We start from the raw sequence: 5,881 nt of genomic DNA on the forward strand, positions 1-5,881 counted from the left end.
GGAAACTCCCCCTGGTGGCCCTGTGCCGCTTGTGGTTTACAGAGCAGGCTCAGTAACCCCCACGGGAGGCGCCGCCGCCCTTCTCCCTGCCCTTCTCAGCCCTAAGAGTCTGCGGACTGCTTTTTACAGGGCTTGCAAAGGGGGGCGGCAGCGACTGAACAGGGGGCGGAAATTGACCGGTTGGGGGGGCTCGAGTAGCTGGAAGTAGGGTTAGGATAGTGGCTGAAGGCAAAATCAGGGATGATGGGGGGGGAAGAAGACGGAGTTAAACCCTGGGGTGAGGCGCTGCCAGAGGGTAAAACCCCAGCACAAGGAGGGGCAGAGGGGGTAACAGCTCCCCTTCTGGAGTGAGACACCAGTGTTTGTTTTAAAAAAAAAAATAGGTGTGTGGAGCAGAGGGGCTTTTTTGCACGTCACACAAATTGAACATGCTCAGAAACATCTGCTGAAGCCACTACTCTTCACCCTGCCCTTGTTAGCCCTAAGATTCTGCTGACTGCTTTTTACAGGGCTTGCAAAGGGGGCAAATCAGAGGAGGGGGGTGGCCAAGGTCTGAGCAAGTGGTGAAAATTGACTGGTGGGGGGGGGGGCAAGCAGCTGGAAGCAGGGTTAGGATAGGAACTGAAGGCAAAATAAGGGGTGAGGGAGGAAAGGAGATGGAGTTAAGCCCCAGGGTGAGGCACTGCCAGGGGATGTCAGAGGGCAAAACCCCGGCAGAGGGGGTAACAGTTACCCCAGTGGACTGAGACACCAGTGTTTGGCAAAAAATAGGGTAGGGGAAGCAGAGGGGCTTTTTTAGTTCCCCTCCCACAGACAGTACTTCTCAACATGGGTTTCCTAGGGCTGGGTTCTTAAAGGCACAGGCAACTGAATGCCTAGTCACTGCAGCTCCTCTTTGATGTAACCTACTGAGGTGCTGCAGCAGAAGACTTAACTCAGTGAAACTGGGCCTTCCCTATACCCCCCCACAGCTCCCCAGTGATCAACTAGTTACAACCATGTCGCCAATTTTGTCATTGGTTGGAAATTTGAATTGAAATTGAAACAGTAATATACACTTTAAAAGCCTATACAACATATGATAAAATACTTGTACCTGAAAAAGTATAATAGGTTTGAAAAGTATGAAGAAAGACTAGCTTCCTCACATAGCTGTTGTTTTTTCTGACAATGTTGGCGCCTTGGTTTCGGCAAATTGGCCAACCTTATCATTTAAAATTATGATTTGTAAGCAAGGTCTGAATGAACTCTCCCCTGACAGCTAATGATGAGCCAGGGTGGGGGGAAGGCTTCAGGACCAGATTGTATTTCCATGAACTCACCTACCTTTCCTAGGTATCCACCAGGAAGAGTTGTGTTGCCCAAGTGATCAATTTTGGCTGGTGTTGGGAATTTCTGTACTAAACATTTTTATTATATTATAATTAATTTTTACATAAGAATATAAGAATGGCCATATTGGGTCAGACCAATGGTCCATCTAGCCCAGTATTCTGTCTTCCAACAAGAAAAGGAGTACTTGTGGCACCTTAGAGACTAACCAACTTATTTGAGCATAAGCTTTCGTGAGCTACAGCTCATGAAAGCTTATGCTCAAATAAATTGGTTAGTCTCTAAGGTGCCACAAGTACTCCTTTTCTTTTTGCGAATACAGACTAACACAGCTGTTACTCTGAAACCTGTCTTCCAACAGAGGCCAGTGCCACCTGCTTCAAAAGGAATTAACATAACAGGGCAATTATTGAGTGATCCATCCCCCTGTCGTCTACTCCCAGCTTCGGGCAAACAGATGCTCTCAGAGCATGGTGTTGCATCCCTGCCCATCCTGGCTAACAGACATTGATAGACATACCTTCCATGAACTTATCTAGTTCTTTTTTGAATCCTTCTTTAGTTTTGGCCTTTACAACAGCCCCTGGCAAAAAGTTCCACAGGTTGACTGTATGTTGTATGAAAAAGTACTTCCTTTTGTTTGTTTTAAACCTGCTGCCTATTAATGTCATTGGGAGACCCCTAATTCTTGTGTTATGTGAGGGAGCTTTTCACTTTCTCCACATCAGTCAAAATTTTATATCCCCCACATAGTAGTCTCTTGTCCAAGCCGGAAAGTCCCCCAGTCTTTTTAATCTTTCCTCATATGGAAGCTCTTCCATACGCCTAATCATTTTAATTGCCCTTCTCTGTACCTTTTCCAACTCCACTATTTTTTTTTTTGAGATGAGGCAATTAGGACTGCACAGTATTCAAGATGTGAGCATACCATGGATTTATATAGTAAAAGTGGAGGAGCTTGGTTTGCCAGACTGATCAGCAAATCCAGTGCTGACAAACTATGTGAAAAGGCTGCAAAACACCAGTCCTCTGGACTGCATCGACATGCAGAAAGCCTTATAAGCCAGGTTTCAGCGTAGCAGCTGTGTCATTGTCAAAGCCAATTTTAGAAGTACTTAATGAGGCTGTTAAGAATGCTGGAGATACAACAGTTTATGTGAACAAACATGGCTGTCACATCATACTTTCTCTTTAAGCAAGCGATACCACACTCTACAAACTGGAGGACAATGTTAAGTGCATTGTCATTTGTTAATCCAGAAGTTGGACACTGTTTCCTACCAAGACCAGCAAATGCTCACTATCTTTCTACAAGAAATTCAACTGACTGGTTAGAAGCATGCAGTGCCACAGTGACTCAGCAGTTGAAAAAGTGAAGAATTTCTCACTGCATTCAGAAAATGTGCATACATGGCTGATGAATGCACTGATGCAAATGGTTGTCAAGTGTTAAGTCACTGCCTATGTTATCTTGATATAAGTGGTAGGTCAGTAGATGAATTTCTAGATGTTCAGGTTATAGAAGACACATCGGCTGCATCTCTAAAACCCACATCTTAGAAGAGTTAAATGCCTGTCAATTGAACGCCAAACAGATGGCTGCTTGTGCATGTGATTGAGCTGCAAACCTCCCTGGAAGACATAGTGGAGTACAAGCTTTGCTCAGAGAAAAGTGTAACTCTAATCTCTCCAATACACACCTCAGGGGGCCATCTATTCCAGCTAGCACTAGTACAAGCTGCAGAATCTTGAAAAGGCATTTCAAAAGATATAAATTTAATGTCATCATTATACTCTTTTCCAGAAAGTTTTCAGGGTGGTAGCCGTGTTAGTCTGTATGAGTGGGTTTTAGCCCATGAAAGTTTATGCACAAATAAATTTGTTAGTCTGTAAGGTGCCACAAGTATTTCTCGTTCTTTTTCAGAAAGAGTCCAAAAGGACTGAATGACTTGGAAAACACAGACGATACATTGGGACAGAAGTTCAAATGAGTCCAACCTGGGAAAATCCACTGGCTTTCTCATGAGCGATCCTTGGCTGTTGTCTTAAAATTACTGTAAACATTATTATTGGCTTTGGAAAGTATTGATCGAGATGGGACAGATCTAAGTAGTGAGGCTGGTGGACTACTTTTGCTACTAAGTTCAGAGAACACAATCTCCAGTCTCTCTTGTAAGTCTACTGGTGAAACCACTCACGTCATTAAACAATGCCAAGCAGGCATCTGCTACAACAATAGTAGATCTCTGTCCAGCAATGGAAGTTACACTTGGATCAATCGAGAGAGATATCCATTGAAAACATACTGGAAAAAGCAAAGACTTCCATTCAGAAGTTGACTAATTAGGGCACTTGTATGAATTCCTTAAATGAAGAAGAAAAGAAATGTTTTTGTTAAGACAGCTGAAAAAGTAAAGTACACTGACTTGATTCTTACAACAACTTTTGGATTCCATCAACCTCTATGTAGCTTTTACAGATGCCTGTCTTATAAAACACTGAGAATTGAGTGGAGTGGGGCACTACCAGCAATGGGGCTGCCATGTGATCAGGACAGAATAGAACATTTGAACACAGACTGGAATATCATACGATGAACCAATGTAGATTTGGTTTCAACTTCTTCTTTATCATCACTAATGGTGCAACCCAATTTTGTGCTATGTTTCCTGGAATGAAAGAAGTAGGAATTCATCTCTTTCTACTCCCAGTCACAACAGCTACAGTTGAGCATTCTTTTTCCTCATTGAATATAATTTTGTATTCTGAAAGAAGTCGCCTTCTGCCCGATCATGAGCATATCATAAAGGACTGGAAGTATCTGACACATGATAAGACACCAAAAATGAATGCACTGCATGCGAGAAGTTCATTAACAAAGTTGTGCAAAATTACAACAAGAAACCAAGAAGGATGTACATATAGTGCTTCATAGTAGGCTTGCATAGCCAACTTTAATTTGTGTGATGATTTAAAAACATGAGTTAAATCTAATAAAATGGTTGTGAAACATTTTTCAGTGTTTACTATGGTGCCATACAGCCCACCTTTACCCTAACAGTCTCACCTCTCATCAGTCCTCACCCCTCCCCCTGTATTTTTGAACACCCCCTCCACCCCATCTCAATTTCTGTGGAAAACACTGCAGTGAAATATTTTTTCTGTGCGATACTTGTTTACATCACATTCTGTCAACTGTAGTATTCAGCATCAATTATCCTCCTAATGTAAATAGCAGGGTAGGTTTGTTTATTTTGCTAGGCTGCTTGGCTGGCTCATTTGTTTGTGGGAGAAGCCTGAACCTCTAAAGAGCTATTCATCTCACATCAGTTTTTCAATAGAACTCTTTGCCTCTCCACTAAGGTTTCTCTGAGTTTGAGATCCTCAGTAGCAACAGTTATAATCAATCTATGTCATGTTTTATAGAGATCATGAGCACTTTACCAACTGCAGGCTCAGTTATGGCTCTAAAGCTTGAGCAATGTTGAGGAGGACGAGAAGGTGGTACGTCTTCAAGCAATGGTGGTAGGAGAGGTGTTTGTGCTGGTGGAAGCCAGGGGAAGCCCTGGGGTCACCAGGAGCACTGGGGAGTGCGGGTTGCCCTCACCAGTACAGAATAAGTGTAGCAGCATACACTCCACACAGTGCATGGCTCCTCTGGGGTGCTCAGTATAACTGGCAGTGCCTTCTGCCCCTACCCATTTGCCATCAGGGTATTTAGGCAGCAGCAACATTATGGCTTCCACATGCATGGGAGTGTTTGGGGGAGAGAAAGGACTTTTTGGCCCTCTTCTCACCTCCGCCACCGCTAATGCTTCTGTGTGATGGCAGCCATATTTTGACCCTGTAATAAATAGATAGGAACTGCTTCTGCCAGGAAAAATTTCAGGTGAGCATAGATGCTCCTCAGTAAGGGAAATAGGAAATCCAAAATACTTCTCTCTCCTTTCTACCCAGCCACCAGAGAATAAAATATAGCTGCATGGGGACAAACCCATCTGGCTCATATTTACCCTACAGACTTCAAAATCTCTTTCTGAACAAGCCCTTTCATCTCCAATGAGATATTATCCCGGGAGCTTGCTGGAATCTACACGCCCTTTGATCAGAAACCTTTCTCAGTCAAGGCAACAGGATAAGTGACTTGCTGCCTGTGCCTGCCTGCTGAGTTGATGAACTGAAATGGTCAGAGATCACACCAGCATAGAAGTATATTGAAGGTGAACCCTAATAAAATTAAGAGTTTAAATTATCCTCCACATGTCCCGTTTCCCACTAACATGAATCCAGGCAGGGTCGTTTGGAAGCTGAACAGTTTATGCTTCCATCCCACACCACTGTCAAGTTTTAGCAAATTAGGACAAGTCAGCATATAAGAACAATCATATGTATCAGTAACTACTAATGGTAACAATTCACTACCTCTCCCTGCTACAGGTAGCAAATTCCTACCAATAGCAGTTTCACACATCCCCGAGTGTGAGAAACTACATCAGATAGCAGTTTTTAGCGAAGTAGGACCTGTTGCTACTGCAGGTAGCACATTCCT

This window comes from Lepidochelys kempii, chromosome 1, assembly GCF_965140285.1.
Source record: "Lepidochelys kempii isolate rLepKem1 chromosome 1, rLepKem1.hap1, whole genome shotgun sequence".
Classification (NCBI taxonomy): Eukaryota; Metazoa; Chordata; order Testudines; family Cheloniidae; genus Lepidochelys; species Lepidochelys kempii.